The 13,747-nt window shown below is 33.3% G+C and overlaps 2 protein-coding genes across 3 annotated transcripts in view; both read left to right on the top strand.

Annotated features, from left to right (window-relative positions):
• The window catches only part of LOC106066212 (polynucleotide 5'-hydroxyl-kinase NOL9-like), a 329,067-nt gene that overhangs the window by 61,661 nt on the left and 253,659 nt on the right, over positions 1–13,747 (top strand). The window lies entirely within an intron of this gene.
• LOC106061915 (protein Wnt-5b-like) overlaps positions 1–13,747 on the top strand; it is a 221,903-nt gene that overhangs the window by 1,870 nt on the left and 206,286 nt on the right. The window contains exon 2 of one of the 2 annotated variants that reach the window (XM_056027018.1): positions 7,732–7,859. The gene's annotated coding sequence lies outside the window, so the exon portion shown is untranslated. The remainder of the gene's footprint in view (positions 1–7,731; positions 7,860–13,747) is intronic. The other variant, XM_056027019.1, reaches the window with a different exon arrangement.

Genomic DNA, 13,747 nt, shown 5'->3' with positions numbered 1-13,747 from the left:
TTAAATGGAAAAACTTTTTACAATATCAAATTGTACACGTTAGAATAGTCCAAAAAAATCAGTATTTTGATGGCCGTAGGCGACCCCTGGCCATTTGTCATTCGACCCCCAAGTGGGTCGCGAACCACAGGTTGAGAACGCCTTCATTATTAGAAAAGAGAACGATTTCCGAGCCGATATGAAGAGAATGTGCTAAAAGAAGATGATGTTTTGTGAACTTGTGATGTCCCTGTGAATAAACATCGTTGCCTCGTTGAGTTGCCTCACTTAAGTTATTACAATATATTCTAGATATATTTATGCATTTTATTATGTTAAAGAAAGTTATCTAGATAGATCTACATAATACTGGTCTAGACTCAAGATTGACTAGATCTAGTGACACTTTACTTTGGTCGAGGGCTTGCACACAGGGATCTCAACTTCTTTTTATAGGGCAGAAATGTGCGTAAACAATAATTAACAAATTCAAATATATCATGAATCTTAGCCTACTATAGTGCAAGTAGGCCTACTTCCTTTATGATACCTGAAACACACACCGTCTGATTATCCTTATTCTACCCCATTATGACTGTTGAATCATTGAAAACCTTTGTTTATTTATGACTGAATGTATGCTTCTGAAAATCTTTATCCACAAGATAGGCCTGATTTTTTTTCAAGCAGATCTCATCTTATCTTGTTTCGTTTTTCCGTTTATTTGAAAAGATATGAAGTGAATAAAACACATTCTACATTTAGATTAGATTTACAGTTAGCATAAAAATGTCAAATTCCGATAACACTTTCACAATGGTAATCTCATTTTAAATCTATTTTCCTCAAAAATGAAAGGAGAAATATTGTTTTCTTTTAGGTCTGTGTTTTTTAATTTAAAGGTCGATACACTACTGAAGTTTTGCTGTTAGTTTATGTTTCAGTTACAATTCGATTGACCTATAAGTACTGAAGTAGCTTTATTAGATATCTCAGTTATTATCTCTTCTTTCATTATTTCCTTCTTAGTTTTAACCATAGACTGATTTTAACAAACTGTTAAGATTATCGGAACATGAGCATGTAAATCCGGTGTCATTTCAAGAAACATTCACCTCTTACAGCGAGTCTCCTTTTTGGTAGTTAAAGCATATATTCCATTATGACTTAGTTTATAAGTTTCATTCTAAACAGACAGGCCTAATGATGTTGGTTTCATTTTAAATTACTAGAGATTTAATATTCCTTAGTTTATATTTAATAAAGTTTATATTTTTCCTGTGTGCTAAACACTATAGAGTTGCCATAAGCTACCTAACATAACATGCGGATTTCCTTCAAATGTTAAACTGTTTAAATGTTAAAATCTAAAAACTTAAACTAAGTAATTATCTCAAACTTATAGATCTAGTTGATAGAATGTCAGAGAACAAAGGAGCAGAAATACTATACTGTTAATTAGTGATGGGCAAAAGTTAACTAAAAAGTTAGAAACTTTTAGTTTAACTAAAAAAAAAAATTAGTTAAGGCCATTGTTTAACTAGAAAAAAAAGTTTAGTTAAAATCGTAGTTTAATTAATTTTTTTTAGTTACTAACTAAAAAGTTTAATTAAAATTTGTAAAACTTTTCAACTAGTGGTCAGGGTTGAAACACACTCCCTGTTTTCTGGTCATGTGATATCAATAACTTTGATTATCAAAAAAATGATGCAGTTAACAACTATTTAGACAGTCTGCATTTATAATAATAATAATAATCTTTATTGAAGAGGGTAAAGTAAGATCCTGGTAGAAGTTATGGGAGTAAATATTTGCACTTGGAAGTAGCAATATTATAAAATGTTAAAAACATTTTTTTTTCCAAAACATCTATGCAGTATTATGAATTGTTCCGAATTTTTTTGTGAGCCACGTGGAGGTGTTTAATTTCTGTTTCTAGTGGGAATCTGATTAGTGAGTTAGGTCAATATTTAGTGGTTTTAATCAATTCATTTGCAGCAAACAATATTTTTTTTAACTGCAGGAACATCAAGTAGCCTACACCCTTTTATAGTCTTAAGACTTATTTTTGAGATCTATTAAGTCTAAATCAACAGCTAGGCCTATATAGATCTAAAAGCATTAAGGTAACCAACTCTAGAAAAAAAAATCTTAATCCACACCCTCTCTGACCATAAAGTAAATAGACTGTGTCCAACTGATTTTAACAACCTGGTCAGCTAGACATACACATGACCACATGTAGGACTAGTGTACTGTACGTGTGTAGTCGATAATACGTTAAGACTACCCTGCATTAAGCGTTATAACACACTGGCGTGGCTAGTCAAGCATGTTCAAAGATATATCTTTACACTAAAATAGTTATACACCCACCCTGCCCAGAAAGTAAATAGACAGTGTGTCCAACTGATTTTAACAACCTGGCCAGATAGAAGTACACGTGTAGGCCTATATTGTGTACTGAGTGTGCAGTCCATAATGACAAGATCACCCAGTCTTTTTTCCCTTGCGCGTTTAACAGTTATGCAATAGTGTTAGTTGTATTTTTAGTGGTCAGGCAAGAAAATAGCACATCTGCATGGTTAGTCAAGCATGTATTTTACACTATAAAATAGTTATACAGGTCAAATGTTTTAACAACTCCAACGATTATGTTTCTATTTCTTTGGATACTAGATCTAAATTTGAAATTCTAAATCTGTCATTTAATGAGATTTTAAACTTTACCAGTATAAGTAAGATTTTCCGTTATATAATAAGTTGGCTGCCTGGTCGTGAGGTTTGCGCGCTGGACTGTCGTTCGGATTTATCCCGCTACCATCCCCCGTCGTCCTGCGGGAGGTTTGGACTAGGAAGTAAGCTATCTTCAACTCTTAAGGAACATCCGAAACATGTAAAACATTTTACAAAAATTTTTTTACAAGTTAATATAATTTTTTTAAAAAAGAGTACCATTATTTTCTAAAGCTTTTAATTCAAGGCAAAAATACAATCACACATATTTATTTAGACATATTATTTTATTGTGCATTAACGTTTATGTAAGAAACATATTCCTTAATACTGATTTTAGATACATTTTACTAGAATGTTAAAAGAATAAGATCGAACCGTAGGCATACAGTCGAATGTTTATATCTATATATAGGTCTAGTTCAAACCCCCCCCCCCCAAACAAAAGTTTGTTATAGTTTAATTAACTTTTTTTTAGTTTAGTTTAACTATCTTTTGAAATTCATGATAAACTAATAGTTAAACTACTTTATTTTAGTTGAAAACTAGTTTTAGTTTAACTTTTAAAAGTTAGTTTAGTTCCCATTACTACTGTTAAAACCAAAATCAGGGGACCCAAACAGTGGACTAGATAGGGTGAGGGGAGGGAGATCCAAATTCCTAAATCTCCCCGGGACCCCACTTGAGGGTACCGAAATTTGTTTTTACATTAAATCATATCATCATGTTATGATGTCGAATGTCAAAATGCAGGCGCTCCTAAAGAGGTCAAGCACCCTTGCCCCCCAATCTCTAGCCACGCCATTGGACCCAATGAATTAATGAAAAGGTACATCTACAACTTATATAAATCTAGAGTACGGGCACGAGGTGGAAGAAAAGAAGGATATGTGTTGATGCAGGTCAGAACCCACAACGGGATGGATAGACATATCTAGATATCTGTCAACATTTTTTAATTGGGAGAAATTGTGTTCATACAAATGTGGCTGAAATAGAGCTTGACATTTCTACACACATTAGGCCCATTTCGCCTTTGTGGAGTCTTACAATGGTAACATCTAAAACAACAACGCTAATGAAATAATAAGCCTAACTGCAGTTTCTGACAAATGGCTAAGACATTTGAGCTGTGTGGCTAGATGAAAGACTCTATCAGGAAACAAGCAATTTGATTGGTAGGCCTATTGTAACAAGAAAAAAAAATGCTATTACAAGAACGAAAATGAACACATCAGACTTGTGTAGAGATTTGCTGAGCTAAAGCTACTAGAAAATACTGTCGATATCTCAGTAGCTGACGATGAATTTATTCTGCACTTTCAAAAAAAGATATCAGGCAAAAGACAAGTTCAAAATAGTGGATCTAAGCTAATGTGTACAGAAGTTCAAGAAAAAGATGTGACCTGTTAGTAGAGAAAGTAAACTCTAAAGAGTAGAACAGTAGGAATTGTTATTTTGTAGCTTCTAGTGAAATCTAGTGATAGGACATAGGCCTACTTTTCTATTAAGGGTAAATACAATATATTATTTCTTGATCTCAACCATCAACAACTACAGCATAATGTTTGTTATTTATTCTACATATAGGCCAAGATGTCAACAATTTAATTTTAGTCCATAATGGTGACCCATAATATTGTTATTTTTTTAAGCACGAATAACTTATTATAATGAACTATGCATTGTGCTGCATGGAAATGCAATTTTGATATATGGTCTACTTCTTAAACGCAAGCGGTAGGCCTATTGTTGTTGTTTTTTTTTGCACGGTATACAGATATGCCTTACAATGATATATGCTGTCGCTTTTTCGTAATCGTGAATATTAAATGATTGATCATAGTCTTTTATAGCCACCCCATATACACTTTTACACTTCTTTGCCTCACCCACTCCCACCGTGTAGACTACATATTGGGTGTCTGATCTCTATCCAATAAGGATCAATCATATTTGCTATGCTTTTTTTTTTCTGATAAAAAGTTTTAGGCACGTGCCTTTTAACAAAACCTCTTCTACACATACATACTCTTTAATTTTACTGACTCTAATTTATTCTTAATTATAAACAAGGTCTCAGTGGACTCCCTCCTACATCTTGATCAAGAAATTGTACTTACGGATAAGAGGATTTTAATGTAATGGAATTAATAATAAACTTTATAAAAAAAATGCAATTTTACATTGCGTAGTATACGAAATCAAGAAAAATGTAAAAGCTTAGTTAAAGCTTTTTTAAGATTAGTTTGCTAAGGGATATTGACTACGCTTGAAGCTGGCTAACTGCTCTTCAGAATCTCTACAACAGAACAATCATGTCGTGCCAAGTTTTTTTTCCAGGTTTAAAAGAAAAATAATTGTGATTACCTTTTAGCTTGACAGGAGTTTAACAATAGAGCGACCTGACAACTTGATCACATTAATTGAGCATGAAAAGTGGCGTTGAAAATAAAAGCGCGACGGACAAAGAAATGCTATACTCGAGGAAATCGCTGGCCACATTTTAAAAAATATGTTAATCTTGTGTGTCTAAGCTCATTTTAGGATAATTGATATTATTGTTGTTGTTTTTTAAATTATATGACCAACATATTGTGACTACATATTGTGAATGGTCTATCGCTTTTCATTTCATTGATTTCTAAAACTTAAATTAAAAAATTCTTCTTATGTTGTATGCATAAAGGTACTCTCGCGTTGGTTTAGAATTAATGTATTGAAAACAAAATGGTATGGTTAAACTTCATTTGTTAACAACCGATCATTTGTTTAATAGATGCTGTACAATACATAATAAAACCTGCATATCCTCACTACTGTAAAAGTTGAATGCTTAAAAGGTATGACAAGTGAATAGTAAATAGTAATTTCAATGGTGATTTGATTTTGATCCCATTTTGTTTTTATTATTTTCAGAGGCGGATTGGGTGTCCAAATTGGCCCGGGCATTTCTATACCATCCGGTCCATAATTTGTATATCATGTGATAACTATGGGCATACAATTCTACCTGTCCTCAAATACATTATGTCAAGTTTGATAAAGTACCCCTTTCAGACCTTACGATCTATGAGGCAGATTATGTAAAGCTCATCTGTTTCTGTAAAGGTCATCTGTTTTCCCCAATTTATATCAGGTATCCATTAGAGCTGGGTGGATCCCGAATATTCCCGAAATTCAAAATCTCAGTCTTCACCAGGATTAGAACACGGGACTCCTCAGTTGAAGCTTTCTCACTCAACCTCCGCGCCTCTTGTCTACGAGTGAAGGCTGTTACAATAGTTCAGAAAAAAGTGTTAAATTAGTATTACTCTGTGGAGTCTGTAAAAGATTTTTTTTTTTAAACACGCCGCTTAAAGAGTCTCTTTTATAAGAGAACATTATAAAACCTTTAAGAATTCAACAGTATCTAGTGGCATATATGCGACCATTTCGGTAGCCCTACAGGCCCTTTTGTGTACCGGTGCCCAAATGCCCATATTGTCAGTCCGCCCCTGATAATGTGACATTGCAAACTGCCTTCCAAAATTTCTTTGAGATTAATAGAACATGACAACGGCCACAGATACAGGAGCGATATAATTACATTCCTGTGTCTAAGAAGTGACTGAAATAATTTCAGCTTAACGGAGAATATGTCGAATATTTTCGGATGAAGGCTCATCGTTGGTGATTATTGGCATCTGTTAATCAATAACAATATGTTTAGTAGATGAAAAAAAATGTAATTGATTCTCAGAAGATCTCAGCTGTTGCATTTTATAGTTATGAAAAAACTAAGCATGTTTTTTTTTTCTAAAGTAGAACATTTTTAAGCTTTTTATCAAAAGTATTGTCCCCTAAACAAAATCGTTGTACCACGCTTTATAATTTTCAAAATTTTAGTTTTCACAGAACCATCTTTAAAATCACATACAAAATATTTTCCCCTACATTGGTTGTGATTTTCCATAAGAGATATAGTTCTTCAGCTCCAAGTCTATTTTTAGCATATACCCTGCTCGTCCCAATACCCCTCGCTCCCCCCCCTCCCCCGAACCAGATTCGATTATCCTGAGGTCAAAAATCGACCGTCCTCCCACGCATTCGTGTCAGCGCGCGTGGGCGGTCTATGTGGGGGAAAGTCGAGAAAATGAAAAACTACGAGGAGGGGGGAAAAGCCTGGTAGAGCGAGTGATGCAGCTCTTCAGCCATTTTGACTTTTGGCTTCTTTTGTGTATCGTTCCTCGGCGTCTGCCGTCGGCAAGAGCAGCCTTGTTGACATTGCCAAAGAGATAGAGAGTCCCTTGACTCAGATGGACCAAGATTACTTGCTTTTAAAGGGGAAGATTATCAGAAAAACACAAGCTCACTGCTCATAAAACTTAAACAAACTAAATGTTCAAAATGTGTGTGTGTGTGTGTGAGAGAGAGAGACAGTTTTTTTTTCTTAAGCTAAAAGATGAAAGTGTTGCCAAAGTTTCTAAAAGATTAAAAGACAACCTGTATAATAGATGATTTTAGTAAATCCATGAATAAAGTGTTCTTAAGTTTCGTATTTTGTTGTTTTATTTTTCACTTTATTACTTTTTTTTTCTTTCTCTACTTTATTCTAATTTTAGCCCCCTCTCTGCTATACGGTCTCTTAAGGTCATTTGGCTCTATGCCAAAGTATCTCTGAAAACATATGTATTATGTTTCTAAACATATTTGTATGTACCTGCCTGTCTTTCTGTCTGATTGTCTGTCTGTCTGTCTGTCTGTCTGTCTGTATCTATCTATCTATCTATCTATCTATCTATCTATCTATCTATCTATCTATCTATCTATCTATCTATCTATCTATCTATCTATCTATCCATCCATCCATCCATCTATCCATCTATCTATCTATCTATCTATCTATCTATCTATCTATCTATCTATCTATCTATCTATCTATCTATCTATCTATCTATCTGTGGGTATATATACAGATTGTGGATACACAGGTATAAACAATTATTAATCCTTTTATTTAAACATTGATTACAGAATTTGTTTATGAAATTGTCAGGCTGCGATCTGTCTTTTTGTCTGATGGTCATATTTGGATTAAAAAAATACTGAAGAAAAGTTGAAGATTTTTGAAAATTACCGAGTGCCTTAATTGAAGTCCCCAGGTAAGTCCTTTTAAAAAATTAATTATTTGAAATTATGTTAATGTTTTGTTTTTTTTAAACGGATATTATTTTAACTTATAAAATAAGGTAATGTTAAAACGGACATTAGAACTTCAACATCTTGGTCTTTTTTTTTATTTGTCTGTTTGTTTCTTTCGCCCCCCTCCTTTTTTTTTCTCTTTTTGTTGATCTGTCTGTACATCTCTTTTATTGTTTACATGTCCTTGGTGCGGACATGGCTACCGCTAATTCTTCCGTAATCGGAGACGTATTCTATTGTTCTGACGTCAAGACATGAGCAGAAACTCGAGAAAGCAGAACAATGACGTCACCCGGAACCGTCTATATCTGTATACATAAGCGAGCGCGCACATTTACACATTGACACGGGAAAGAACTCAACATGTTATTGTCACCAATTCGGTCTATATTTTGTTTCTTATTTCTGTTTATGTATCCCACCTCTCATCAGTTCTGCGTTTTCAAAGAAATTGTGCTTATATTTTGTATATTTTGTATTTTCTATTTTTTTTTCAATATTAAATAACAAAAACTTAACTAACGAGGACTATTCTATTTGAGTTTATAGAATTCGTATTTTCCAATGTGCTATCTGCGCTAACGCACAGACCTATTTATATATTATATCTAGGCTGGACATGGAGATCTTTTAACACTACAAAAAAATGTGAAAAACTTCAAAAGAAATAAAAAGCTGAAACAAGGCTTGTTTTATAGAATAATTATAAGAATAATCTAAAAAAAATCTAGGTAATCAATCTATTTAAATGAACATAAAAGGAGACCAAAATCAATAGACGTAAATTATTTCGATCTGGGATTTTCGAAATAATATTTTAATGGAAACTAACATGAAATGACTTTATTGCACGAATTTGCTATATATATAGGTCTGTGAGTTGATCAAACCAGGATAAGAATCCGTTTCTGTTTTCCAGTCTAAATGTAATATATATAGCCTATATAGGTGCCCTAACGTTTGTGTGTGTGTGTGTGTTTGCATGTTTCTATAAATATATAAGCCTAGCCTATCTACTGGTAATGATATTCGTTTTGGCAAGCAAGGAATGACAAAGAGTTTCAAATCGACTTGCTATTTTGTAAATGTTTCAAAATTAAGTAGGATTGAATCATGTCAAGAACTCTTACTCTCGATGCACACTAAGCCACTCATTATTTTCAAACTGTTTTTTTTTTATTTTTATTGTTTTTAATCAATCGATTGTCGACGGAAGTAAAATAATTGAATATTTTTAGGGCGTCTGAGATTATGAAAGAGACGGATTAGAAAAACAAGAGGGGGGAAAAATGGCAACTATGACGGACTGTTTCTTCTATTTTTGGTCACCATACATGCACATACCAATAACAAGCCTGGCTTTGACAGCCAGAAAGCATTCGTAATGTTTTTCTCACGAGCCCGCGGTTGTCGGCTTCCGGCTGCGGAAGCTATTGCAATAAACTTTTCTTTTTCGGACGTGATTTTTTTCTTCTACAAGCGCCCCGTTTATGAGGGTAATTTATAGGAAAATAACGCCACCAGGAGTGGGTGAGAATTACAGGAGGTAAACGCCCACTGTTGTTTTTAATAAGGGAAAAAATACCTTAAGCTCATACAATGTTGATATATGGAAAGTCGTCTATTGTAGTATTAGCCTAATTATACCATTTCAAAATTAGTATTGATAAAACCTTTTAATTTGTTGTGTGTGTATGTATGTGTGTGTGTGTGTGTGTGTGTGGATTGAAAGTACTGCAAGACTTACCTAGGTCTGTGTATGTGTGGGTGTGTGTGTGTGAATTGAAAGTACTGCAAGACTTACCTAGGTCTGTGTATGTGTGGGTATGAATGTGGATCGAAAGTACTGCAAGACTTACCTAGGTCTGTGTATGTGTGGGTGTGAGTGTGTGAATTGAAAGTACTGCAAGACTTTCCTAGATCTGTGTATGTGTGGTTATGAGTGTGGATCGAAAGTACTGCAAGACTTACCTAGGTCTGTGTATGTGTGGGTGTGAGTGTGGACTGAAAGTACTGCAAGACTTACCTAGCCCTTGTATGTTTTGGCTGGCTCTTCTTAACTAGTTGAAATATTCTGTTCTTGGCAAAATAAACTCAAAAAAATGTCATTTATGTTATAACAAAACTTTCCGTGATCTCTTTAGCTTTAGTCATTATTTACACCCCGATGTTTCACACTGCAGATTACACCATTAAGACTTTGCGATCTATACTGAAGATGATGTAAAGGTTAGCTGCTTTTATGGCCAACGATTAACGACGGTGTTATGTGGCCGGCACGACGACCAACCGCCATACCTTTGCCCAACTAATGTCAAGTCTTAGAATAACGTTGGGTGGAATCATGGGCGTCCTAAAAATCCCGAAATTCAAATCTCAGTCTTCAGCGAGATTCAAACCCGAAATCCTTTCAGTTTGGAAGCCGAACGTTTTCCCTCTCCTCACCATGCCCAGAAAATGTACTCGATGTAATAACCTTTTGATTCTATGATATGATGCTAGATATTGGAACGAAACAATTTCTTTGTTGTTGTTGTTTTGTCAACTAAAGATTTCTAACACTTACTTTGTCCCACTTATGTTTTGGTCTCTTAATTGATTTATTGAACAGGCCCTATAAATGAAAAACTGCATTATGAAATTCTAACTATAGAATATCGACATTTTTATAAAATGAGGTATAATGTATCCACACTTGAAATCTTTATGAAATAAGAAGGCAACTTGTAGATCTTGGCATCTTTTTTTTTATAGTTCTTTAACACATTTTGTGATGGGAATACAAAAATTAAGTCATTATGATTTAACATCCACTTTAAATTCATTTTGAATTCTGTCCATTCTGTTGATTTCTAAAAAAAAAGTATTATTAAGACTAAAAGAATAAAAAATTCAAGCTCACTAGAGTCATCGATTTATTTTCAAAATTGTTTCTAATAAATAAGATGAATTACGCAAATGTGTTTAGTTTCGATCTGAATTTCACTATTGATTCATGTTTTTATTTTATTACACTTATGTATCAAATAAGTAAATCTGTGTTCATCTAAAACTAAAATATCGATGCTCTCTGATGACATTAAGTTGTTATAATACACACCTCTCAAATGCTGTAGTGAACGCGGTTTTAATGAGGCCTGCTTTTGTTATTAGCACTAGATGCGTTTTATCGTGATAGCTAATCCAACAACTTTGGCATCATTTTCAACTCTTCGCTCTACCAGAGTCCACAGAAAGACATTTCACCCCTTCGCCTTTTACTACGTTCTTTACAGACTTTTAAAAAGACTTTTAATCTTGGGGATTATAAATAGGAGACACCCACGAAATCAATGCGAGCCTGTAGGCCAAGTTTCAAAGCCCCAGGGTATTTGTATGTGTTGAAAAAAAAAATTCATTGTTGGCTAATGACCTGAACTTTTCCTCCACAAAACTACCGGAGGTGATTGACGCGACTTAATTAGTAGGCTTCTTTTGATCCAATCCTCCATCTCAGAACAAGCGGGGAACTTGACTAAAAATGAACACTGCCCAAAGTTTCTAATGATATGGAAGAAACTATTTTAGCACATACGCACAAGACTTTCTTCCACATTAATCAAAAGAGCTTTTCTTCTGATCCAAATGTCATATGGTGTTTGAAACTAGTTATGTAATTATAGCTCTTATAAAGTGGCGGTTTATTGGTATGATTTATTTTTGATTTGAAGGCCTTGCTTTAATTTTCTATCAATAGAGTAACATCAATCAATAGAAGGGGAAAAAAAAGATGAAGGCCTATTCCATAGTTTGATCTTTAGGCCTACTATTTAAAAAAAAGAATGTTCACATTATGCTTAGTAAAATTTTAAAAAAACATTGTTAACTGTACGGCTATCAGTCGAAAGTTTGAAGCTGTCATAAGTTAGAGTTATATTGTTGTGAAAAATGTTGAAGCCGCTAAATATATATAATTTGTTAAAAAAACAACTAAATCTAAAAAGATAAATTTAAATAAATATAGCCTAAAACACAAAAACATTTCACTCCAAAAAAATTAATAAAAGGCAAAAACAAAGATTAAAATGTTGCTTTTAAAAAGCTTATATGAACTCACTCTTCTGTCAGTTTGTCTGGTAAAATGTTTGTATTTTTTACCCACACTCATTCACGGATCAAGTTGAAACTTGGCACAATTATTTGTTGGGGCGTAGACTATAAATTACTTCTAATTATTTTTTTTTGTTTGGTACCAACAAGGGAAATTAATTCTGCAGTATTCACAGATATGGCAAAATATGTAGGGTATTGTCCACTTAGACAATTTTGTACACGTTATTTCTCCCACACAAAATCAAGTTTAAACTTTATATATGGCCTCCTCCTTCAGTCGCAAAGCGACTATGGATCATCTCATGGATTATGAGATGAATGCCTGGGCATTTCCTGTGGTCGGAACAATGTCACCCACACATCATTTCCCCCTCTCCACGCATCTGATGTATCCGAAGGAACGGCAAGTGCAGAGTACAGTTAATTAACCAATTAGTCAATCATTTATTGGTAATTAATTATCTTATAAGGGACACTAATCCTGCAGTATTCACAGATAAAGCTAAATATGTAGGGTTTTATCCCCTATGATTGTACACGTTATTTCTCCCTCACCCTTTCTTGGATAAGGTTTAGGCTTTAAACGATTATTTATTGTACCAAATATTGCATGAATCAATTAAAATATTAACCTATTAGTCAATCAAGTATTGGTAATTAATTATTTTGTTTGATATCGAATAAAGGAAATAACTTCTAAATTTTGAGAGATATAGTAAGTGCGGAGTATTTCCCTTAAGATAAGCTTTGTTTTTTTAATAAAGGATATTAAAAATATTTTGTTTGTTTCTTTAATCAATTCCTCATTTATGAAGCTGATGATGGTCTGTAATGTCTATTCTTTTGTCTATTTATTTCTTAATTTCTCATTCCAATTTTTTCTTGTAATGCTATAATATTGCTAATAGTTTTTGGTAAAAAAAAATTGGAAGCGGGAATAATAAATAATGATAAATGTTTCTTCCCCATAATGAGACACGCTGTGTCAAATATTAATGACAGTTTATATATGTACTATTATCAAAGTCATTTCAATCATTAATGGAAACTTTAATTATTCTCTTATAAATACACATTGTAGGATAGATAGATTTATAGATAGATAGATAGGATAGATAGATGGATAGATAGGATAGATAGATAGATAGATAGATAGATAGATAGATAGATAGATAGATAGATAGATAGATAATAGAGAGAGAGAGAAAGAGAGAGATTAGAGAGAGAGAGATAAGAGAAATAGATATATGCTATATCAAGAGAGAGAGAGAGAAAGAGAGAGAGATTAGAGAGAGAGTTATAAGAGAGATAGATATATGCTATATCAAGAGAGAGAGAGAGAGAGAATTGAGTGAGAGAGATGCGCTCTGCAAAATTTGCATTATTACATTACTTTCATGTCCCTGATTTTCTCGGAAAATTTGAAACACACCAAGTTTATTGTAACATTTGCAAGGGGAAGGTTTGAAATGATTTTTTACGAGACATCTTAAAAAACAAATTTGTGTATAATTTAATTAGCTACTTGTTCATATTGATCGATTTTATCAAAAGATTCCTTAGAATTCTCTTCTAAGGTGTAAAATCTTTATTACAGAACATGAAATAAATTGATCAATTAAGGTTTGCTTTATAATAACTGAATGGTTAACACATAGAATGTCCAAACATACAGCTGTAATGTTTTCAAATCTGCAATTAATTTTTTAACAAATCTTTTACATAGTCATTAAGCACACACATAGGTTCATGCCTT

The sequence above is a fragment of the Biomphalaria glabrata genome, chromosome 4 (assembly GCF_947242115.1).
Source record: "Biomphalaria glabrata chromosome 4, xgBioGlab47.1, whole genome shotgun sequence".
Taxonomy (NCBI): domain Eukaryota; kingdom Metazoa; phylum Mollusca; class Gastropoda; family Planorbidae; genus Biomphalaria; species Biomphalaria glabrata.
This window is presented reverse-complemented; position numbering and strand designations above follow the sequence as displayed.